General features: G+C 35.5%; 1 pseudogene; it reads left to right on the top strand.

Moving 5' to 3' along the window:
* LOC143245617 (hillarin-like) overlaps positions 1-24,023 on the top strand; it is an 85,382-nt pseudogene extending 61,359 nt beyond the window's left edge.
* Positions 24,024-27,006: the final 2,983 nt, after the last annotated feature.

Here is a 27,006-nt window from a genome sequence, read left to right as displayed (position 1 = left end):
TCTTAATTAAAGTACGAAGATAAATTAATATTGAGATATGGTTGTTTACTTTTTATTACATTCCATCTCGAAACGAGAACTACCACAATAACTACCTTTAACCGTTGCCCAAGTGATCTTGCTAACAAACACGTGGAGACCTTGTTTTCAAAATGTTGCTTTTCAGAGTCCCATTAGGCTTGAATAAGTATACAATACTGAAACATATTAGAGTTTCTCACAAACTAAAACTTCTAGTGTTTATATAAAAGCTAACTTTTTATTCTTAAGAGAGCAATCGAGAAAGTTAATAGGAAAGAAAGACATTGGTACGGTCTGAATGTTCTGATAATTTAGTAAGAACGTTTGTCTAAGTCAGACTACAATATGGTTACTGTGGGTCTTAGAATCTAGGTGTTGTAGATTTAGTTGGCGAGATAGTAACAATGATTTTCTAGGCACAACTATAGTAGTTACTGTGGACGTTATAATCTAAATGTTGTGTAGGTTTAGTTAGAGATGTAGTGACAATGGTTGCCTAGTTTTAGTAGTTTCTTAAATTAGCTTTTCACCTGGGTATTTTTAACAACAATTACAAAAAATCCAACAAAGGGTACACAAATAATTCATTGTTTAACAGTCGTGATGAAAGGCACGTCTAATAAACCGAATAATTAGGAGTTCCTTGAATACTTTTACTTGAGTTGAATGAACAACTTAATTAGAGACACACGAAACCGGGCATCGAAAATTTGTAATTATGTACAGTTTCTTAGTCAAGCGTAGTAATGCTAGGCCTAAACACAAGACTGCGGAAGAAAACGAAGGTTATTCACACACACATTTTCTGAAAGTTCATGGAACAGAACACTAAACAATTTGATCGTTTGATACCCTATTTCAAATTATGTTTCAAGTATTTAATGTATACAGAAGAGTAAATATATATATATATACATATGGACGGTAGTAGGTTTGTTACGGGTGGTTTGTTTGTTTGTTTTTGAATTTCGTGCAAAGCTACATGAGGGCTATCTGCGCTAGTCGTCCCTAATTTAGCAGTGTAAGACTAGAGAGAAGGCAGCTAGTCATCAGCACCCACCGCCAACTCTTGGGCTACTGTTTTACCAACGAATAGTGGGATTGACCGTAAATTTATAACGCCTCCATGGCTGAAAGGACGAGCATGTTTGGTGCGACGGGGATTAGAACCCGCTAGTCCAAGCTTGCGAATTAAGCACCATAACCTAAGCTAAACGTATGAGTTACGCCAGCAAAATAATTACGTTTCCTCAAGTGTTCTCTTGGTACTTAATGTCGGATGCTATAAATGTAACCACAGAAATAAGAAAATACCAACTGACGTGGGAAGTATCCAATAATTTAATATTTTTCTTAATACACGCTAGTTTTGTTTCCACACAAAACATGACTGAACTTTCTATCGGAATCATTTGATAACTGGAAGACGATTTAAAAGATATTAAGAGAAAAAAGCTCCACGCTATATTTAAAAACAAAATGAATCCGCGTATAACAAACTCGTTTGTCTGTAAGATCTTCAAGGACACAAAGAACTTTTTAAAGCTTTAGTTGTTGGGGTGTTCGAGCAAATAACCAGCCTCAAAATTATCACGACTACAACCGGACAACCTTTCAGCTCTGTTTTAGCAACTTACGCTACGCATTATTACACGATGGGGTATTTGAACTATACCTGTCGTAAGTGTAGAACCTCAATTTTATCGTTATAAATTACCTCTGAGCTGAATGAAGGGAAGTTGAGATAGATTACTATGCTAAAATAGAAATTATTTTACACTCTTTGAAATACCTAACACTAGATTAGTAACACGCACGATAATGACTTAGCCCACAACACTAACACGAAATTTTGGTTTGTTTTGTTATTATGCAAAAAAGCTACACAAAGGGCTATTTGTGGTCTGCTCACCACGAGTATCAAAATCCAGTTTCTAGCACTATAAGTCCATAGGCATTTAATTTTGGTTGACCGTTGTGCTCTAACACAATATAAACTCTAGGCTCACCACGAGTATCGAAACCCAGTTTCTTGCACTATAAGTCCATAGGCATTCAATTTTGGTTGACCGTTGTCCTCTAAAACAATATAAACTCCAGGCTCTTTCTTTGAGTCATTCGGGTTTTTGAGAAACAATTGTTTAATCAAAGATTATTAAAACAGTGGTTTAATCAAAGATTAACCACAGTTAAGATTCCACACCACAATATCACCGTAGTTCTGTAATACGAAAAGTGAACCAAAGTTTCTCTCATAAAATCCAACCTCTTTTATATATATCACCGTAGTTCTGTAATACGAAAAGTGATCTATATTGCAAAGTTTCTCCGATTTTGTTGGTAGTGGTGAAAACAATCTAAAAGAAATCCATGACTATTTCAAGTTTATATATATATTTCAAACCTTTTATATATATAATTATATTACACATGACAATCGAGGTTGAGGAATTGATAATCACTGATTGTCGTAAAATCGTTATAGCCAACGTAATAATTAGTTTTCATATTGTATTACAAAACGTTAGTGTTTATATGACTAACTGTTCTGTGTTTAGGATAAGAGTTAAGAAGTTAGGTGCTGGCAACTATTCGCTGCAATGTGCCTGTTTCGTGTTATTTAATATTAATGTTTACTGTCGGATAAATAATTTGTGTATTTCACTAAACGTTTATGTGTTTCACTTCATGGTAACAGTTTTATGTTTTTAAATGATGGTGTTGTTTACAGCATGTTAACTTCATTAATCTATTAAATGTTAATGTTTACTGATAACTATTTTATGTTTTAATGTTGATGTTTACTACATGATAACTATTTTATGTTTTTAATGTTGATGTTTACTACTATTTTATGTTTTTAATGTTGATGTTTACTACATGATAACTATTTTATGTTTTTAATGTTGATGTTTACTACATTATAACTATTTTATGTTTTTAATGTTGATGTTTACTACATGATAACTATTTTATGTTTTTAATGTTGATGTTTACTACATGATAACTATTTTATGTTTTTAATGTTTCATTTCTCTTTTACAATTTGGAATCTGTATGTAATATATTATGTTTTCGGATCAAATTAAATACAACATTTTTTTCTTCTAATTTGTAGGATGAGAACACGCAAAAAGATTTGGAAATGAGACATAGGGTCGAAGAAGACGCCCTCTATCAACAGTTTGCAAAGAAGAGAGCAGAAGAAGAGAAACGTATCAAACACTCAATTCAGGTACATTGAGCTTTGGAATGTTTGAAAGAAACTTGAACAAATTCGAGAATTTCCTGTTCTATGGTTATTTAGAGGAAAATGTCTTAAGATACTGTTCTATTGTTAAAGGTGTGACAAGTGTTAGCATCAGGTTTGGGAAAATAGGGACCACTGATGAAGTTCTTAAGGATTTAATTATTTCCCTACATTTGATCCACATATATATAGAAATAAAATAAAACATTTTTAAATATTTTCATCGAATCATTCTGGACTCTTAATGGCCCACAATAACAATTTACTAATGATAGACTAACAAAGTGATAAACATTTTAATATTTTCAACATGGAAATGAAAAAATGTTCCCCTAATGGTTAAGATCTAAGTATCATAATTCGAAATAATCTCTACTGTATAATCTGCTTTTTAAAATTTCATCGCAATATAATCATAGCGAATTTGGCGTTTTCTGACCTCGTTCAAAATAATGTGTGTGTGTTTTCTTATAGCAAAGCCACATGGGGCTGTCTCCTGAGCCCACCGAGGGGAATCGAACCCTTGACGTTTAAAATAATACAACCAAACCAAATTACTCTGATTTTACCGTTAAAATAGGAAGAGTGGGAGAAAGAGTTGGAGAGACTGACCAAAAGGTTCCAGGTTGATCCTAAAGGTGAGAAAAAGAAGATATTATCCGACGTAGAAAAAACTTTGACCCTGAAGCAGCAGAAGGAAAGACGAGATTTGGAGAGGAATATGACCTTTAAGTTGGGCAAGAAGAAAGAGTTGCTGACAAGAAAACTTCTAGAAGAAGAACGTACAGCTACTGCAGACCTGATAGACAAACATAGCAAAGAAATGATGAATCTAATTAACCAAAAACGAAACGAGTTGGAGAAGGTATGTTTCTATGCCTAATTATGAATTTAATTACAATTATATGTATATGTAGGATTGAAGTTGATAAATGTATATATAAAGACAAACTCATTTAATCCGGAAGAATTCTGCAAATGATGTGATCTGGGATTAAGGTAATGGTAAGGGTTTTTGGACTGTGAATTTGAGGGTTTGTGGTTTGTGAATCGTGCCCGCAAAAACGCGCTTTAAACTTTGTGGTTCGTAAATGTGCTGTAAAAATGACGTTACAATCCCATTTTTTACCCAGATGAGAGTAGTCAGAGAGTATTTGGTGGATTATCCTAACTAAATATCTTCCGTCTTGTCTATCAGTTTAAAATCAGATAAGCTCAAGCGCAGATAACCCTTTGTTTAGGTTTATGCGAAAAGTCTGAAACAAATAGAAACGTAATAATTTAACAAGAATTTAAAACAACTTGGACTACGGTCATTAGTGGTCTAGAAACTGACCTGTGTTACGAATAATTCCAAATATATATATGAACAACACAGTGTGATATTTGAAGGAATGCCTAAATAACAACAAATAATACCGGCCTTATATCTTTAACCACAGTTGCACCTTTAAGAGTATTTGATGAAATAATTCTTTGTAACGTTCTCCAGTAAGTTTATAACGAGTTAAGCTCTTGCTGAATGGAAGTAATCAGTGTTTGGTTTTTGCACGTTAACTTAAACGAAATTAAAACGTCGTGTGACGTTATTCATACAATTTGCGTTTTCACTCACTTATCAGTAAATTAGTGGGTAAATAGATGTGAAATCTGAACAAGCTCTATTAAAATATCACTCAGAGTTGTTATTTCGGTAGTGCCAAGACCAGAATATGTGTCTCTTTCCTATGTTGTTCTAACACTAGCAATTAAACAACAAAGTGATTATTTGTCCATCACTACCATTGCTTGTGTATAATACTAATATCAATAAACATCCTGCTGGATTTTTGAAGATGGAGAATCGTCTAATTGGAGTGAAACTGGACACCACGATACATCGAGTTGAAGAATATAATTAGTGACAATATACTGAAATAATTTTGTTTGTTTGTTTGTTTTGAAATTTCGCACAAAGCTACTCGAGGGCTATCTGTGCTAGCCGTCCCTAATTTAGCAGTGTAAGACTAGAGGGAAGGCAGCTAGTCATCACCACTCACCGCCAACTCTTGGGATAGTCTTTTACCAACGAATAGTGGGATTGACCGTTACATTATAACGCCCCCACGGCTGAAAGACCGAGCATGTTTGGCACGACTGGGATTCGAACCCGCGACTCTCGGATTACGAGTCGCACGCCTTAACACGCTTGGCCATGCCGGGCCTACTGAAATAAAGAACACAATTAGCGACCACAATCATTAAATATTCTGAGTAATATTTGTAACCAGTAAGAAGAAGTCAGAAGAATTAGTGTATGATACGATGTATTTTATAATAAGACCTATTATACATTTATGAGATAGTGGTAAGAAAACGAACTATACGAGATAGCTAACAATTATAATTGCAGTTAACCAGAAGCAAATAAACGGTTATTACTGAAGACCATAAAAGACAGCTCATGAAGGTCCCTGTTGTCCTCAGATCAGATGCAGGACGGAAAAATGAGGCCTTGACAAGCGCCCCCTCAGTACAGTCGATACATTGCCTACTTAACCCTAAAGGTGTCATTATTACGCACATCCACAGACAGCTTTTTCGTCATCTAAACGTTTTTGTCATTCTTTTCATTAGATAACTTTGTATAATTATCACAGTATTTGTTTTCAGATACCACCTTTATCGAAACTACCTTTCTAAACTTAACCCAGTAGTTTTATTAGACATATCCACAGCTATACTTCTGTAGATGCCAGTCCAACGTTCTATGCCATCTACAGGTAAATTATGTATAACTTTTCCATTGTTACTGCTAGTTATATCCACAACTACGTATGTGTAGTAATGTCCGTGTATTTTGGTATTATTCCAGTGTTTCTAAATATCGCTACCAACTAAAGAGGTTATTATTCGTCTCCCACTTGTTACATTAACTAATACTCGCATATTATACTATCTCTATCCATATGTTTCTAAAATAACCTTTGTAATATAACCTGTATAACCTGCCTTAAACTTTTAAGCAAATCCAGGTCGTATCAACAAAGGTTTTGTTTTTGAAGTTAAGCGCACACCTATATAATGGGCTGTCTGTACTGAGTCAACCATGAGCATAGAAACTTAGACTTTCGCGTTATAAATCTTAAGACGAACCGATGTTCCAATTGAGACGTTTAATAAATAGAACCCGTACTATTCATGTTTAGCAGCAATTCTATGTAGTTACAACGTTAAAGACGGGGTTAGATCTCTCGCTGTGGACACTGCAGAGAGCTCAAAGTGGATTAGCTCTAAAACGAACAATAACAACAGCAAATACTACCTATGTCTTTTCCTGTAATAATGATAAAGCTATTTGTTTTTCACGTACGTAAAGAAGGAGAAACACGTCTTATGAATAAAGTGTAACATAACACATACACTCCAGTCATTCAAGTCTGGTGTACTACTTAATATCGCCGTCCCTAATTTAGCAGTGTAAGACTAGTAAGGCAGCTAGTCATCACCACCCACCGCCAACTCTTGGGCTACTCTTTTATAATGGCGTTATAATGGAACGATCAGTCCCACTATTCGTTGGTAAAAGAGTAGCCCAAGATATGGCGTTGAGTGGTGATGAATAGCTACCTTCCCTCTAGTCTTATACTGCTAAATTAGGGACGGCTAGCGAAGATAGCCCTCGTGTAGCTTAGCGCGAAATTCAAAAACAAGCCAACTAAAGATCATTTAAACAGTATTTCGTCTTTACGTAACTTTTTGGAGTATTTAATGTTTTAATAACTCGCAAATAAATAATCTTAAGAGTCTAATGAGCTCGAGTCGAAAATTGACAGTGAATTTAACTTAAAATCTGTTTCAAACTTTCCAGGTTATGTTGCTTTACTTATCAAGAAAGTTTAACTTTCAGGTTGAAGTGAATAGATCAAAACCATTGTCTGAGTAACATATTCGTCTTGTCTTTTCTCCCAAGATAATGACTGTGAATCTTGTTTCTCCGTATAGAAAAAGTGCACGTATTCTGACAGACAATGTTACGTCACAGAAGAGCTTATTCCCTACCCCACGCACTCCCCTCCACCGAGCCCCCCTAAACTGTCTAAAAGGGATATTTACAACGACCCAGCAGTGTTTGCAGAGCTGGATCAAGTCGCTATAAACGTATGTATTTTGGGTAATGTTTTTAACACTAAATCTGAATTGAAAGTTATTGACGTATAGCCAACCAAGGTCCAAATATTCACTTGTAATGAGTTATATGCATTAACAGAACATCTTGTTGAATAATGAATCATTCTGAAGGTATTTAATCACTTATATAGCATATAGTTTAAACTAATCGTATTTTCTACTATAAAACCATGATTGTTCTCTCAAAACATATTGCAACAATAGCATCTCATGAATGCATATAGTTAGCTGATTTACCCATGGGCATTTGTATTGTTTTACGATCCCATTACGAAAAAAGGTCTATAACATTTCTTCTTTGGTGCTGTTATATCTTTGGAAAGTGTCCAATGAACAACAAACGTTTTTCCAAAAAATAGATAATTTGTATTCATTCAATTTATACGTTGCCTCTCATGTAAAGCTGAGGTTTACTGATTATCACTGGTACCGTTTCTGTTGTTCTAGTGGAGTTTCAGGAAAATTTTCTAAACATCTTATTGACGTTTCTGTTCTTACGGTGCGGTTCCATAGTGATTTAATATACTTCTAATTGCTGTCTCTGTTGTTCTGGTGGTGTTCTAGAGTGATTTACTAAACTTCTAATTGCTGTCTCTGTTGTTCTGGTGGTGTTCTAGAGTGATTTAATAAACTTCTAATTGCTGTCTCTGTTGTTCTGGTGGTGTTCTAGAGTGATTTAATAAACTTCTAATTGCTGTCTCTGTTGTTTTGTGGCATTGGAGAATGACTGTTTTAACTTGTAGTTATGAACCTTATATCATTCTATTGTTACTGGAAGTCACATATGTAATGTTTTTGTTGAATAAAACAATTCCTACTTATTTATTTTAGATATGGGTTTCTCTTTGTTTAGTACCTCTGCTTTTAGTTTTAACACAAGGAAGAATATTTCTACAGTGATAATACTGAATATTTTCTACACCTGCATGTTACGTCCTGTTTAATGGTTTTATTACTTGGTGTGTTATGCCTTTGAATTTAAGCAGCTGCCTACTCCAAAAGTATGAAATCTGTAACTTTATATGTATAGTATATACGGGACCCCAGATTTAATTTGGGGAATTATTTATAATGTTGATGTCATTTTTATTCCCAGTTTTTGTTTAAATCATATATTATTAAGAATCTTGTAACCAACAGTTTTATGGAACCCAAGCAGTTTGGTGGATAAATACCTCAGAAAATCTGTTTGAAAACCTTATGGTGTTCTTTGACTACTGTGGGTATCTCTAGAACTAATTCTTCTGAGGTTTCAAAAATTGCTGAATTGTTTCTTGAATAACCATACTTTTTTCAAGGGCAATGAGATGTAAAGTGTTCAACGATAGGACCATCTCAAAATCTGTATTTGTTGGTAGATGAAAAGCAAACTGCAAATGTTATTTATAAAGAAATTTTGTTGTAATTTTAAAATTTGGGGATAAAGTTTATGTCGAAGTTATTAAATAAGCCTTAATTTAAATATTTCAAATATTTGTTTGTTATATTTTTAACAGTACTAAGAGATATACTCAACTCCAACATAATGATTTTATGGGTCGGTCGAAATGTTCTATTTCGTAAGCACGATCTTCACTCTACTCCAGATTGAGCTAGGGTGTGGCGCCAGAGTTTGTTGATGTCATGAGCTCAACTGCTTGAGTGTGTTGTTACATCGTTTGAGAAGATAAAAGTTGAAATACTTTTCGTAAGCTTTCTATCTGGAATGCTTGTTGTAAAATGTGTGTGAAACGCTTAGAAGATTTTTAGTGTTTTTTTATTGCATCATATCTGAATTATAGAAAATACTTATTTTTCTCGAGGAACGTTTATTGACGTAGATTTCACGTTTGTGAATATAAACTATTGTCAGTTAAACCACAACATTCGGTTATCTGTAAAAGTAATAGAAAACGTTTCAGAACGGTATTTGAATTATGTTTTTCAATTAAATATGCCGTAATAAAAATCCAGTAATTTTCAATGGATTCTCAAAAGCTAATAGATCAGTGAATTTTTGTTGAAAAATAAATTAGTGTGGTCTGAATTATATAAAAAATAAAAGTTAAAAACAAATAAACATTAAAATTTGCATTTTCCACTAAAGGTAGCACAAGAGGACCAGGTGACCTTTACAGATTTGGTGAGACCTCTGATTGCTCGATGCGTGACTGACGTAGAAAAAGCAAGGTAATGTATATTTGGGGATCTGGGGTATGAGACGTTTTTTTTTTTTTTGATGACGAGAAACCCACTTGAAATAAAAATGTATCTCAGAACGGCTCTTTGTTAACATGAAGATGACCTAGGAAGGTCGAAACATTGCTCTCTGCTTATCAATAAAAGTGTTAATACCCATACCAGCCGCGTTGAGATACAAACATTTTGTTTGTTTGTTTGTAATTAAGCAAAAAAGCTGCACCACGGGCATAGAAGCCCGGTTTGTAACATTTTAAGTTCTTAGGCATACAGCTGTGCCACTGGAGGGTGGCATGAAACAATTATTGCTTTGTTACAAACATTTGTTCATCAAGTTACAAATAAAGACACACTGAAAGAGACTGATCAGTAAAGTTTTGACACGTGCTTTCTACTGTGGTAAAAGTAGATGATATAATATTATGGATCACATTTTGCCTTTGAAAATCTTTCTGTTACTACAAAAAACTGAGTTCATTTCAAGGCTTCTGGTCACCATGGTGTTGTGTGGTTTTAGAATTGACCTTTCATGGAGATAAATTCCTCATGTTCTAATCTCTTCCATAAACTTCATTTCTTCTCAACCGTTAAGTGGTTAGCTCTTGAATATGAAACTAAATTATGTAGTTTGATCTCGGTGGCAAATACACTGCATTGTATAGTTCTGCACTTAAATAAAGCTGTAAATCTTACCCGTTATCTATATATATATAACTGCATGTAAGTTTTAATTTCATTTTAGCTTATTTTATTAAGATATTAAATTATGTTCGAATAAAAAAAAGGAACACATAACTGATTTTTGAAAATTTAGCCCTCTCCCTAAAAAGTGAGCAGAAAGTTTGTGGGCCTTCAACATTAAAATTTATGATTCTATGCCCCATAGTAGTGAGAGCATTTGTTTGTTTTTGAATTTCGCACAAAGCTACTCGACGGCTATCTGTGCTAGCCGTCCCTAATTTAACAGTGTAAGACTAGAGGGAAGGCAACTAGTCATCACCATCCACTGCTAACTCTTGGGCTACTCTTTTACCATAGAATAATGGGCGAGGATGTTTGACGCGAGGGGGATGCGAACCCGCGACCCTCAGATTACGAGTCGCACGCCTTAATACGCTTGGCCATGCCTAGTGAGAGCAACTATACATAACCAGCTGTGCAGTTTTGTGTTAAAAATAAAGAAGGTAAAAACAGAAATAGATGTAAATGTTAATCAGCGTTTTGTTTCTACTCGTTTTCGCCGCTAGGACAGTTATTACATAATCAATAGTGTTGTATATATTTTATCAACCAGTGATGCAAAGTATAAAACAGTTGAATATGTTGAAAATACCAATCTTCAAATAATATTATATTACCAATGTGTTTTATTCTGAGTAAACTATATTTAATTTTCATAGCCTTTGCTTAGATATTTTTATTTGAAAAAGTTTGAAAATTAATAATTAGATAATTGTAAGCCTCCACAAAAAACGAGTTCCCAGCTGGGACAGCGATAAATTACAATCGGGATTCGATTTCTCACGGTGGACACAGTAGCACAACACTAGAAACTGAGTTTCAATATCTGTGGTGGACAGAGCATAGCTAGTCTGTGTATAACTTTGCGCTTAAACAACAAACATACGAATAGCGTATCACGATTTTATGTACAGGAACTTTAACCAAAATTCATTCTACTTTACTGGTAGCCACTTTGAATTCTCAAAAAGAGGAAGAAAAATAATTCACTCTCAAACAGTAAATTTCCAGTTTCTGGCTGGTTATATAAAAGCAGCCTACGGGGTGTAGATTCGAATCCTCATCACACCAAACATGCTCTCTCTTTCAACCTGTGGAGACATTATAATGTGACTGTCAATCTCACTAATTGCTGAAGGAATAGCCTACGAGTCTATCACTACTAAATTCATGCTCGCCCTCCCAGCCGTAGGGGCGTTATAATGTGGCCATTCCCACTATTCGTTGGTAAAAGAGTAGCCCAAGAGTTGGCGGTGATGACTAGCTGCCTTCCCTCTAGTCTTACACTGCTAAATTAGGGACGGCTCGCACAGATAGCCCTCGATTAGCTATGCGCGAAATTCAAAAACAAACAAAACAAACAAACACTACTAAATTAGGAATGGCTAATGCAGATAACCTTCGTGTACCTTTGCCCGAAATTCCTAGCGAATATTTATTTTTATTTTTTCCTGCTTCGTAAAGTAGTGTATTCCGTGAGATTATTTAAGTTAACACAAATGTAAATAACACAATTTCGTTGTGTGTTGACAAAATCTTTTAGTTTATAATAATAGCCAGTTTTCGTGTTTGCATGCACATACACAGGGCTTCGAAGATATTCGCCCGTACACAACATTTTTTGATGCAATAATTTATGCTTATACAGTTATAGTGCAGCTGTTTATGGTATGTGAAGTTTTTTAAATAATCTACATTCTTCTGACGAGTCATTAGAATTTTTATGATTTAAAATAGTTGCATGCAATGGTTTCTTTTGACACTTTGTAATTGGAATCCTGAAGCCGTATTGCTTCTATCGGGTTTTGTAGATTGGATTCTTTATAGTAGGTGTATTTGTCTTACTGGTGACAAATTTATTGGATTTGTTAAGACACAGAGAGTCAGAGCAATAAATATTTTATGTGCAGTTGCAATGTTATTGATTAATGTTGAATTATCTCTAAATGAATTTTGTGGCTAAAGGACACAATGGAGCAAAGGCCATGACTGGCGGAGGTTTTTGTGTTCACAAACAAGTTCGAGGTATGCAGAGTAGGGGGTTGTACACTCATAGCGTGAGTCATTCACTTGATCTTACTATTTTAAATTCCTGTTCATTTCCACCAGGTAATGTATTGATCAAGTTAAAGGAATAATTGTTTGGAGTAAATCCTCACCTAAACGTTTGGAACTATTAAAGACAATCTATCAAAAGGTCATGGAACAGCTTCATCACGTGTTTCGCTACTCAATGTGTGTACATTACACATTGGGTTGAGAATAATGGAGGTTGAGAAAGGTTCTATTTTATGCCATCCATTGTTACTTCACAAGTGTTAGGTTCTTGTGTATAGAGATGATAGTTTTGAAATGTTTAATGACAGTTGGACTGCTGACGATACTAAAAAATTCTATAGTTTATTTAAAAGTGCAGGAATACTTTGAATTATTGTTGTTTAACATCTTTACAATGTTCCCTTTACTGTTTGAGAGAAGTACTTGTAATTTTACAATGTCGAAACCAAGATATTGTTTCTATTGCTTCCCTAATAGAACACTACTGTAAGAAACTGACTTCACTAAGAGTGAACGTATATGATTATTTACATCGTATCTTCAAGCACAACAGTAATACTGTAAATTTAATATTACTGTTAGCATGTCACTTCAGAAACTCATGCCATCAAAACTCACACAAGAGTTTTCATCTCTGGTAGCTGACAGGTTATAGTCTTTTGCAGTGAAGATTAGTTAAATCCTGATGCTTTGATGAACAACTTCGCAGATGGAAAACAAATTGACTTTCTAAATCTCTCCATGCTTCAGTGTACCAAATATATTTATATTGTTGAAACTCTTTGCCACGCTTCCACTAAGTTCATGCTCATATGAACGTTTAGCATCTGCTCTCCGAGTGTCCAATGGTTTGCACCTGAGGTGCAAACAAATAGAAGAAAGACTGAGTGTTCCAGATTTAATACATGACCATTATGACACTACCATCAACATTGAAACTGTATGTAAGCTGTTTATGGAAAAGCGCTCAAGAAGAATATTTCATGAGTGCAAAAATGTACGTATACGATAACCAATGACTGAAATAACTAACACACTGTTGTTGTTCAGAGTTGTATAAATTAGTAGTGTAACTTAACAATTAATAACTGCCCTGCATGTAAATAGTACAGTACTTTACCATAATAAAACACATATATATATGTAATTCAAATCTAACTCCCCAGGTAGAGCTACATTAAAATGACGATTTCTTGACTTTTCATTAGATGTTTGTGAATTGTATATGAACAGCCATACAATTGTTTAAGCTATAGTTCAGGGGTGTGCAACATTTTTCGTCGGTGGGCCATATAACCAACTTCATCAATCAAGCGGAGCCACTTAAAAAACAAGCTTATTCGTGTACATGCACAATAAATTAAAAAAAATTCTCAAAATGCAAGCAATAATATTTTATATTTTTGCATGAGTGATCATTTTAGTGCGACACTTGAAATTTAGAGTCCTTGCAGAGCTTGTCAATATCAGCTTTGACAGAAGTGGTTGCCACTCTTAACTGACTGGTCAAATGTTCATCAGTCAGCTGACTTCTACATTTGGTTTTGATGAGCTTCATTTTGGAGAAAAATTGCTCACAGCAGTAGGTGCTACCAAAAAGGGAGGCAATTCTTTGTGCATGACGGGACAAATTGGGAAACTTTTCACGTACACAGAGTTTGTAAAAGTCTAGCAAACTGTTTTCAGAGAATTTCCTTTTAGTGTCCATGTCAGCCTGCAGTTCAATGAGTTCCATTTGGCAATCATCAGGACTGTCTTCCACTGCCAAATCAAAGGTTGAGCGAACAATTTCAATCTAATTTCAGTTTGTCTGAAATCTGGAAATCTGTTTGCAAACTCATCACGCAGCTTTTGTACACTGGTTCCATATTTGGTGCAATCCAGATTAGGAAATTCCAGTTTCCTGGTTGCAAGACATGTAAAATGGGTCAATATGGCTCTTCTCAACTGAACCTGGAAAAGTTCCAATTTCTTCTCAAAAGCACAAATATGCTCAAACAACTTATTCACAAGTTGACTTTTCCCTTGTAGTTTTAAGTTTAAATCAGACAGATGCTGTGTAATGTCTGTGAGGAATGCTAAGTCATTCAGCCAGTTCTCATTGCTCAAGAAGTCCACATTCTGACGTTTGCTCTCCATGAAGAACTTAATCTCCTCTCGCATATTCCAGAATCTCTTCAAAGTAGCAGCTCTACTAAACCAACGTACAGCAGAGAAGTACAAAACATCTGAATACTCACTGTCCAGCTCATCTAAAAAAGTTTTAAATTGTCGATGATTTAATCCTCGTGTTCGAATATAATTTACGCATTGGACGACATTTTTCATGACTTCTTCAAAATCCAGAACTTTGGTGCACAAGCTCTCTTGGTGAATAATGCAATGGCTTACAACTACGTCTTGTGCTCCAATTGCAGTTAGAAATTTCTTGGTGAATCCATTTGTCCTACCTGTCATGGAAGGAGCACCATCTGTTGTAACACCACATAATTTATAAGGATTCAGTTCAAACTTTTCTACAACCTTAAGCACTTGTTCACAAATATCCTGTCCTGTGGTTGTGGAGGAAAGGCTTGCCATATCTAAAAACTCTTCGAAAACATCAAAGCCTGCAGTAACAGCTCTGATGAAAATGACAAGTTGGGATGTGTCATTGATATCAGTGCTTTCATCCAAAGCCAGACTGAAAGCTTCACACGAATTCAATCTCTCTTTCAAAGTTTCTTTGATGTCCTCTGAAAGATCTTTTGTCCTGCGTGAGACAGTAAAGCGGGAAAGGCTAGTTTGCTCCACCAAATATTTTTTCTCTGGACATGCATATTCTGTGAATATTGTTAAACAATTTTAATAAATTCTCCATCACTGAAAGGCTTTCCCTTTTCTGCCATACATTCACAAAGCTTAAAACTCAGTTTTGTCACCAGTTCTGAATTTTTCTTGAAAGTGGTAAAACACCTTGTTGCTTTTCAATGGATGTTTTTAAATGTTCAATTTTGTCCTTTCGTGCCTGACCAACAATTTCATCAAACTGGGAGGAGTGCTTAGTTGCGTAATGTCGCTTAATATTGTACTCTTTCATGACTGCAATTGTAGTTTGACAGACGAGGCAGACAACACCTTGATTATGTGGGACAACAAGATATTTTGTGCACCATTCACTGTTGAATAACCTTCCCTCATCATCAATTTTTCGTTTCTTAACTGCTGACATTTTACTAGCCCTGAAATCAAAACAAAAATTATTCTCACGAAAATAGCAAAGTAGAAAAAACATAGAATTTATTTACACATGGAACCTCTTATGGACAGAAACACATGTTTCTAAATTGGCATCCCGATCATAGCCTTCCGGTACTTAAATTAATTGAGAATAGCAAAATACAGCGTGACCTCGCCTATTCGCGGTTCGCCATTCGCGGCCCCGCATATTCGCGGGTTATGCGCGAACTGCGTTTTGTAGGTCACAGAGACTGAAAGGGCTTTTCGAGAAGATTTCTGTTGTATTTACTCAATCAAGCCGTTTTATCAATTGTCGTCTTCACCAAACAAGATTGGACTGCTATTGGCTGACTGCCTCAGCTTCCCCAACAACGCAAACGGCAAAGCACAGCCCGGTAACGCACGGTACAATTTAGTGAAATACATAACAGTATGCAATATTGCTACATTATTACTGCATCAATGAGTATAAGTATCATTAGTGTTTGGGAAGCATTTCATATAGTATATAATCGCATACATATACGTTTTAAAACTGCGTCCAATATTCGCGGTTTTCGCTATTCGCGGAGGGTAAAGAACGTAACCCCGCGAATAACGAGGTCACACTGTACATAGAATCAGATGCATCTGAAAGCAATAATTTTAATAAATTCAGTAAAGTCACAACAATATGCTAAATAATAATCAATTTACCTTCAATCTCTTGTAGTAACTGTAAAAGGTAATAAAATTTTCACCAATAATGAATGACGGACAGCAGAGGTTAGGGAAAATTGTCGCCAGCGGGCGAAGGCGAGGTTCAGGACATGACGTTGAGTCGTAGACAATAGTGCTAGTGCACGTCACCTATTCATGTCCTAAGGAGGCCGACCAATCGAATTCGGCCTGCTCCTCTCTAGCAAAGATAATTTTAGAAGTTTGTCGAGTCGAAGCCTGGGAATCCCGTAGGATCGATGCTTTTAAAAATATTCCATTTGCGTTGGATTACAGATCAGGCCACATGGTTAGATTACAACAACTAGGGCCACACTAAATGGCTTGGCGGGCCGGGTTGTGGCCTGCGGGCCGCCTGTTGCACACCCCTGCTATAGTTCGTACAAAATTTCTTCCAGATCAAATCTCATAGCACCTAGTTTTACATATTTTCTGGGGGGGGGGATGCACCCATAAGCTTCATAACATTAGAATATTGATTGTGCTTCACACGGTATGTGTAGGCCTTGGCTCATGGAGCTGATTAATTAGGATTCCTTTCAAGTATTCTGCGTACAAGCTTGGTTTAGTTTGAATTGATAGATAGTGATGCGATATTCTAATAATATTAAAGTTCTTTATAATTAATTGTGTTTTCGTTGTTAGAAGAAAATAAAATTCGCGCTTAAAATCAATCTTCCTGCGCTATCGTAAGCTGAGCCGCTAAATGTAAGTGTTAAGCCTAAAAGAAACAAAAAGATTACGCTGTAGTACGTTTAACAGCTAATGTAAAGAATCAGCCTAAACAAAATCATTCCACGATTTAATAGCCTTAGCAGATAATGTAAGTAATCAGTTTAAATAATTAATGTTTCCATAATTTTATCTATTTGACGGCTAGTGTAAGGATAAGTCTAAAGACATTTCCCGCTGTAATAGGTTTAATCGCTAATATGAGATATAAGCCTAAAACAAAAACCACTCTGTAGTACGTTTAACGACTAATACAAAAAATTAGCCTGAATAAATTTTTCCCACTGTTTAATAGGCTTAGCAGCTAATGTAAGTAATCGGCTTAAAGACTTTGTTTCCATATTTTTATCGATTAGACGTTTAATGTAAGGGATCAGTGAAAACAGAACCTTTCAACATAGCAGTAGGTTAACGACTTATATAAGTTATCGCTGCTTAACGTATGATCATTTATCAAACTGCAGCTGAGGAGTATTTGTGTCATGTGCAATTGTTTTCGATACCCTTGGTGGGCAGAGCACAGACAGCCTAGTTTGTAACTTTGTACTTAATTGCAAACAAACAAATGTGCAGTTTTTATCATTGTGATAACACGACATTTACCGACAAGCCTGCTTTATTATATGCGGTCTTAATATTTAACATTAATCATGAAAATTATGATTTTTTTATTATTTCATCTAGCATTTATAGTAGATGATAAAATTATGAGTGTTATTATTGATTTTGTTATGTCTTTTTGTCCTTTAGAGCAATATTCCGTTGGATTACCGTGAAAAATTTAAATAATATGACTTTTGATAGTAACATTTATGATGACACGCCCATGGCCCTCTTGCGGGGAATCAAGAATGGGACCGAAAGTTATCACGTCCTTTTTAAACGCCTTTGCAGGTACATGGTTCTTTTAACATATTAGTGTCTAAACTATGTTGAAGAATTTGGTTTGTTTTGAATTTCGCGCAAAGCTACTCGGGGGCTATTCGCGCTACTTAAGAATATAATGTTTACGATACTTAGAAGTTTGTATGGTCTTCGGCGATTGTGACACACGTATGAAAAATTACACGTTTCACCAAATGAAAATATATTTCTTAATTACACAATTAATATTAATTTTAGCAGTGGTTGACTATTTTTAGAAAATGTCGTTTTACAAATGTTTTGATTTATTACATTATTATGATATGTTTAATGTTCATAATCATTCCAAGTTTGTTTTAAAATGTAAGACAATTTTAGGATTATACCCCCCGATAACATAACGGCATGTCTACGAACTTACAACGCTATAATACGGATTTCGAATACCCGTGGTGGGCAGAGCACAGATAGCCCACTGTGTAACTTTGTGCCTGACTTCAAAAACAAACCCTTCAACTGTATTTTCAAACACAATTGTTACCTTTTTTGTTTACATTTAAAAACAGTATACTTGCATTAAAGTAGTCAAAAGTTGTTTGTATATATTCATTTGTTCTTGCTGTCAACATTTTATACTGGGTCCACGGTAAGAAAAGATTAACTCATGTAGAAGAATATGCTAATTTAAGGTCCATTTAAGCCAGTGATAAATACGCCCTCTGTATACAAGAGAACTTGCAGCTACACAAATTGAGGCCTAAATATATACCAGCTTAACTCTGGGTTTCTAGTACACCAGTTTGTTCTTTTATACATGTAATTGTTTTTACCTTCCAAATTTCACAGTTCCCTTTCGCCAACGTTCTTAGGGAGGAATTATTGTACTATACCAGCTTTTGTGTGCAGTTCCTTTTAAGTTGGCCCGGCATGGCCAGCTGGTTAAGGCACTAGATCCGTAATCCGAGAGTTGAGGGTTCGAATCCCCGTCACACCAGACATGCTTGCCCTTTCAGCAGTGGGGGCGTTATAAAGTGACGATCAATCCCACTATTCGTTGGTAAAAGAGTAGGCGTTGGGTGGTGATGACTAGCTGCCTTCCCTCTAGTCTTGAACTGCTAAATTAGGGATGGCTAGCGCAGATAGCCCTTGTGTAGCTTTGTGCGAAATTCTAACCAAACCTTTCAAGTTAAAAATGAAACTTGTTGTCTTGTGATGTGCATCTTCTACTATGTTTAACTACTCTTCTAAATTAATTATTTCATTTCTTGCGTCTCCCCGCTAGTGCAGCGGTAAATCTACCGATTTACAACTCTAAAATCAGGCGTTCGATTCTCCTCAGTGGACTCAGCAGATAGGCTGATGTGGCTTTGCTATAAGAAAACACACATATTTTTTTGCAGATCATTGTCCGGGAGAAATTGATGTTTCAAAATTTCTTTAACTGATTGTTCCTTAACTTTTAGATGGTTTTGTTTGTTTGTTCGTTGTGAATTTTGCACAAAGCTACTCGAGGGTTATCTGTGCTGGCCGTCCCTAATTTAGCAGTGTAAGACTAGAGGGAAGGCAGCTAGTCATCACCACCCACCGCCAACTCTTGGGCTACTCTTTTACCAACGACTAGTGGGATTGACCGTCACATTATAACGCCTCCACGGCTGAAAGGGCGAGCATGTTTGACGCTACGGGATGCGAACCCGCGACTCTCGGATTACGAGACGCACGCCTTAACACGCTTGGCCATGCCGGGCCTTTAGATGGTTCTTTTAGTTCTAAAAGTTGTTCTTTTAGTTGCTCATCTGCGAACGTAACTGATTCAAATTCCATCGTCAATTTAAGAATTTCCTCTATAGACAGATATCTACTTTGTTTCAACCTAATTTGCGCGCCCCCCGCTAGTACAGCGGTATGTCTACGGATTTACAACGCTAAAATCAGGGGTTCGATTCCCATCGGTGGGCTCAGCAGATAGCCTATGTGGCTTTGCTATAAGAAAATACACACTTCAACCTAATTTGCACATCCTTATCATTTTTAAGCCTAATTGTTTGCAAAAATTTCAGGGGGTTTCAGCGTTCAAATAGTAACAATGATACTTTTAAATATCGTTTCGTAAAGTTCTTTATATCTTTCATAGTCTACCTTATTTATAAGTTCTGGTACTGAACAGAAAGTAGTGGCTTGTGGAAGGCAGGTGATAAGAGTCGATTTTTTACACATCCTTCGTTTCGAGGAAGAGTGGTCAAAGTAGAATGTGGAAGAAAGCACGTGCTACGGACTTGTTTTTATGATTTTTTTTATGTAGATGAACAAAATGGATAACAAATTTTATAAGCTTTTTATTATGCAATATAAATTTTACGTTATATAATAAGTGACGTCAGAGAATATAATTTTTACATTGAGGTAAAAATTCGGACAACTCCGCGTCTGCCTAGATGACGTATGAGCATTTTTTCTTTAATTGTGGTTAATTTATTTTATTGTAATTTTGAAAAACATTTTTGCGTTATTTATTGTTTCGCAACACTGTGTACTTGGATATAAAACGTATACGTTATTATATTATAACTCAAGTTTTATAATATACATACATTTTGATTCTTCGGCTGATCATCAAGTAAAGATGGCTAAGACAATGTTCTTCAAAGCTTTACGAGATGTGTATCCGGCCACAAGTCGCGTAATCTTTGATCCATGGACGTGATTGCAGCTACAACAAAGCTTCCAGTGATTGCTTATTTTAGTGCAATTTTAAAAATATTTAATTGCAACGTAAAACAAAACAATTTTGACTAGCAACAGTTGCACGAGATAGATGAACTATATAAACGCTCCAGAAGCTAGAGACAGATATGAGCATTACAATGATTATCAAGCGACTTGCTAGAAATTTGTTCCGAGAATAATGTTCTGAATTACGAACTATGGTAGCTCCATCTACTGATAAAATTGGATGCGATTCTCATGCTATTGAAATTTTGTATAGGATATAACGTAGTTCTTATTGAATAACGAAGTTGTCATTATTAGGTTTTATCTTTACAACTCGAATACGCTTCAGTTCCTACAGTGTTTGGAAAGTCTAAACACTGACCTTAACGGAGATAGAAAGAACTATTTTTCATTGTTCATGTCAAGAAGTGAGAGTGGGGCCCGGCATGGCCTGGTGGTTAGGTTGCTCGACTCGTAATTTGAGGGTCGCGGGTTCGAATCTCCATCACACCGAATATGCTCGCCAAATCAGTCGTAGGAACGTTATAATGTTAAGATCAGTCCCACTATTCGTTAGTAAAAGAGTAGCCCAAGAGTTGGCGGTGGGTGGTGATGACTAGCTGCCTTTCCTCTAGTCTTACACTGCTAAATTAGGGACGGCTAGCAGAGATAACCCTCGTGTAGCTTTGCGACACATTCAAAACAAACAAACAAGTGAGACGGGGCACGGTTGTTAAAATGTTAGATTTAGTAGTTTTTTAATTACGTGTTTTAAACATTTACTGCTTTTTAATATGGCCGTTGTTTCGTGGAAGAAAGCATCGATGTGTTTGTGGTTATTAACATTCTTGCTCTTGGAAACGACTCTTATTTGTTAATGATCCATAAACAGGTTCTGCACTTAATATTTATACGCACGAGTAACATGTCAAAGAATCAATAAGTATCCACATAGAATACAAATAAGTTTTAAACTGGTTTTTAAAATACGGACGTGTTGCCTACAGTTCTCGTTTAAAAATAACATAAATTGTCTTTATAAACTTTTAACTTATCTATGCACCACATTGCTCGCTGGTCTGTGACTTTTTTTGGTTAGAAGGCTCTATAATTACATGAGGCTAAAACAAAATTAGATCACCATCAATATTGCAATAGTCTATTAATTACTGTTGAAGTATTTTATATGGAAATTGATTTTATTCAAGTTTCTGGTCATTTTTTTTCACACCAGTAGTGAACAGTGTAAAAATAAGTCAGTAAATTGTGTAATTGATCCACATCCATGAGCATTTTGTAAGGGAAAACAAATGTTTTCTCATTATTTCACAAAATTTTCGTTATTACAGTTACGCAGGCCTGCACTGTGTCGTGATCAAAGGCTATTCGAAGAGTGCCGGCTATCAACCCGGGGACTCGGTTCAGGACAGTCGCTTCCGAAACTCGTGGAATGCAGTTTACGTTGCTGGAGCTTGGCGTTTCGTGCAGTGCAACTGGGGCGCGCGTCATCTGGTGAATTCTAAAGAAACTTCACAGCCTGGTAGCGGAAACAAAGACGATAGCTTGCGTTACGAATACGACGACCATTATTTTCTCACTGATCCAAACGAATTCATCTATGAATTTTTCCTTTCCAACCAGAATGGCAACTTCTGAAGAGACCAGTTACCTTGCAAGAATTCGAGGAAAACCCTTTTGTACGATCTCTCTTCTTTCGATACCGTCTGTACCTGCCAGACGAGACGACCACAGCAGTAATGCGAACCGACACCAGTGGCGCAGTGGTCGTGAATATAGCAATGACGTCCCATATGTCTTCGAACTTAATATTTCATTACAGTTTAAAGTTTTTTGGCTCTAATGTCAATACTTACAACGATATAAACCTCAAGAGGTTTGTTTTGCAGTCCGTCGTGGACAACATTGTAACATTTCGCTTGCACGCTCCTTGCAGAAGTACCCTATTATTGGACATATTTGCTAACGCTATTACCCCACAAGAATATTTGAGTGGAGAACCAATGAAATTCAAGAGTGTGTGCAAGTTTAAAATATTATGTGAAAACCTGCAGTCGGTGATGGTCCCCTTGCCAGATTGTGCCAGTGGGGAATGGGGACCCGCGAAGGCTCTGAGGTTGTTTGGACTTTTCCCGCTAACTCACAAAGAGGCCATAATTGTTTCGTCCCTTGATCTGGAAATTCAGTTTCGGATGTCGCGCCCTCTAACGGACTTCATAGCAACTCTGCATAAGAACGGAATAGACAAAGAGGCACTTTCTAAGTACGTTTCTTACAAGGCGGAAGACGAAACGATTACGTTCGTTTTAATATTTCCCGAAGAAGGTCAGTATGGATTTGACATCTACACGCGGGAAAAGACAACGTGCGTGCAAAGTTCAGATAACCAGCTGCTGACCCACTGCTGTAAGTACTTAATAAGGAGTAAGGGTTAACGCCTGTTTGGAGTTAAATAAATTACTGGAAAGGGGACACCTAGAGGACGCTATATATATATAAACACACAGTGATAAAACTTAATTTCTACTTTATAAATATAAAAGTATTACAACGACAAAAAATACCGAATGTGTTGTTATTTTATTTAAATTAATCTATTTGATACATTATTGAAATATGGGATCGTGCGAATATTTATCGCATCGAATAAAATGATATATTTTATATTTATATGTAAGCTTTTGAAATAAAATTGTATTTTTTTGTAATAGTTACATAGATTTTGCTCAAATGTAAGAGATTACTAAATGGTTAATGAGTGACAGCAGACAGTTGATACGACACAATAGACTGTACATCTTAACAATTCAATTTAAAAGATTTGAATCTGATAGAAATATTTCTGTGGTGTAATAAGATTTCCCACTTAGCTTATCAGTGGGGAAAGACGGGAGAGAGGGAGCTAACTGAGTGACTGAAATTATGGGTTCACTTTAACAAGAGCATAGCCAGGTGAGTGACTGTAATTATGGGTTCACTTTAACAAGGGCATAGCTAGATGAGTGACTGTAATTATGGGTTCACTTTAACAAGGGCATAGCCAGGTGAGTGACTGTAATTATGGGTTCACTTTAACAAGGGCATAGCCAGGTGAGTGTCTGTAATTATGGGTTCACTTTAACAAGAGCAGAGTCAGGTGAGTGTCTGTAATTATGGGTTCACTTTAACAAGAGCGGAGTCAGGTGAGTGTCTGTAATTATGGGCTCACTTTGACAAGAACAGAGTACTGAATATTTGTATACCATTATCTTTCACACATAAAATAATTAGAAAATTTTCTATAAAAGAAATCGATATAAAATAGTTTTCATGTTATACACTAGATGGCAGCAGAAACATGAAACATGGCACACTTCAGGGTTTATTACAAGAAAACACTTATTTTTTTAGACCTTACAATATATTAACATTATCAGAAAGTTCTATGTTTTTACTGTAGATAAATTAATTGATTTTCGATGCGACCTTGATACCTGAAATTTATTTATTATTATTGCAGAATAATGATTAAATTATCGTGTAAAAACGGCTAAAGTTAAATAGTTACAAGTATGTTTATTTTCTCGCTTGCCTGGATCCATTTTCATGTGTTCACACGAAATACAACGTTTCTCTAATTGTCTAAGTACTTGTATATGAGCAAAATTATTAGTGTGCAAAGTAAATTAAAGCTCTTTTTGTGCTTAAAAATAGCGTCATATTTGAACACTTTGATAATAAATATATACGTGCGAGAAAATCAAAACGTACGTTTGATAAGTGGGCTTCTGATACGTCGCCTACTATGAATATTTTACTTTTCAGGGTTTTCACTTAGGATACAAAAGTGAAGGGTCCAGGACTCTCAGTTTGTTTTTTTTATTCCAAGAGTTATAGTGATATTTTTAAAGGCTCCATTGGTATAATTTAATAAAATTAAATTAATAATAGGGTTGTGGAAATCACTTTAGTGTCAAGAAAGAACTTTATTTACAATGTACATGGATATCTTCTGCAAGTTGAATAAAGCATGTTAATGTAAAAACAAGGGTTGTCTGTGTGTGTTTTCTCTTAGCAAAGCCACATCGGGTTATCTGTTTTGTTAACTGAGAAGAATCGAACCTCTGCTGAAAGTCCCAAAACTTACCGCTGTATCACTGGGGAACAGGAAGTAATTACATCTGTAACGAAATACTACATGGTCGTGACGTGAGTTAAAAACAGAACGTATAATTAGTAGAATGTTCTGGAATTAGTGTAAAAACAATACAATGTTAAACAGCTCGATCGCGCGCACAGCCTTCGTTTAAGGTTCTGTGGAGTGGTTATTGTTTTTAAATATTCAAATACGTTCTGTGATAACTCACGCTGGCTATATCGTCCTTAAAACTCGCCTATAATTAAAACTTTAATAATGAGCCACAAACTACACAAATTGCCTGACAGATTTTATTACACGAATTATTTAAAATGATTCCAAGTAAAAAGAAACTCGATTGAGAAATGTTTGTTTTCTTTGTTTTTGAATTTCGCGCAAAGCTACTCGAGGGCTATCTGTGCGAGTTGTCCCTAATTTAGCAGTGTAAGACTAGAGGGAAGGCAGCTAGTCATCACTACCCACCGCCAACTCTTGGGCTACTCTTTTACCAACGAATAATAGGATTGACCGTCACATTATAACGCTTCCACGGCTGAAAGGGTGAGTATGTTTGATGTAACGGGGATTCGAACCCGCGACCCTCGGATTACAGATCTAGTGCCTTAACCAGCTAGTCATGCCGGGCCGTAGATATATTGATGATTGTTTTATTATTTATAATGAATATTTAAATTTGATTAATTTTAATAAAGCTTTAAATAATTTGGATTATATTATATTATATTTACTCTCAAAGTCTTATAAGTCTATACACATTATAGTTGTAGTGATGAAACTAAATACAATGAGAAACAACCACTTAAACAAAGACAACAGAAATGTACAAACTAGAGAGTAAAGCAACCATCTTGTAGTTGTAGTGATGAACAGATTGTTAATAATAGCCAAAAAGGGAAATATGAGATTGAATTGATGGTTAAAAATGTTTTTGTTTAACAGAACTTATACAGAAATCTTTATTTACAACTATGTATTTCGCACCAAATTATGCTTTGAAATGTCAAATTCGTTGACCAATGATATGTTTGTACAGTGACATACAACAAGCTGAAGGAAGTAGCCTTAGATAGTATATAATACAAACATGTCATGCAAGTCAGCTCTGGGCTTCAGGATAACTCAGGAATGCATTGCAACCGAAATAGAAAATCGTTGAAATCTTTTATGGTGGTGGTGTCACCTGTTATTAGTTTCTGAAACTATATTATTTATTTTTATTAGCATGATGAACGGCCAGTTTATTTGGTTAAATTTTATTCTAAATCTTCAAAAAGTCTGAGAAAACAAACACGTGACATATTTCACTGAAGAATGAAAACAATATGTGATTAAGATTTACAAATAAGAGAATTCAGAATTTCAGAAAAAGAAAAGCATTCCACGATTGTCGGAACCGCATCTGCTAGATCCCTCACCATGTTTAATCATATATTAACTGTAAATTATACTATTATATTAATTAATCCAGTCACGCCCTCAGACTGGATTCAGTTGTCTCTGCTAGAACGCTGCTTTTAACAGCTCTTTATGTTTTCAATCTTTCACTATAAAATATGCATGTGGAGTCAATCGACAGAAACAGTCGCAGATAAAACAAACACAAATGAATTGATCTGAAAGTATAATAAGTACATAATAAACTGCTGAAAAATAAACTGCAAATTTGTGATCCATACAAAGGAACTCAAGAGAAATGTATAAACTAGAGAGTAAAGCAACCATCTTGTAGTTGTAGTGATGAAACTAAATACAATGAGAAACAACCAGTTAAACAGAAGCAACGAAAATGTAAAAACTGGAGAGTACAGCAACCATCTTGTAATTATAGTGATGAAACTAAATACAAGGAGAAACAACCAGTAAAACAGAAACAACAGAAATGTACAAACTAGAGAGTACAGCAACAATCTTGTAATTGTAGTGATAAAACTAAATACAATGAGAAACAACCACTTAAACAAAGACAACAGAAATGTACAAACTAGAGAGTAAAGCAACCATCTTGTAGTTGTAGTGATGAAACTAAATACAATGAGAAACAACCACTTAAACAAAGACAACAGAAATGTACAAACTAGAGAGTAAAGCAACCATCTTGTAGTTGTAGTGATGAAACTAAATACAATAAGAAACAACCAGTTAAACAAAGACAACAGAAATGTACAAACTAGAGAGTAAAGCAACCATC

This window comes from Tachypleus tridentatus, chromosome 2 (genome assembly GCF_004210375.1).
Source record: "Tachypleus tridentatus isolate NWPU-2018 chromosome 2, ASM421037v1, whole genome shotgun sequence".
In the NCBI taxonomy this organism is placed as follows: domain Eukaryota; kingdom Metazoa; phylum Arthropoda; class Merostomata; order Xiphosura; family Limulidae; genus Tachypleus; species Tachypleus tridentatus.
The sequence above is the reverse complement of the archived record's forward strand: the minus strand, read 5'-3'. Positions and strand labels throughout refer to the sequence as shown.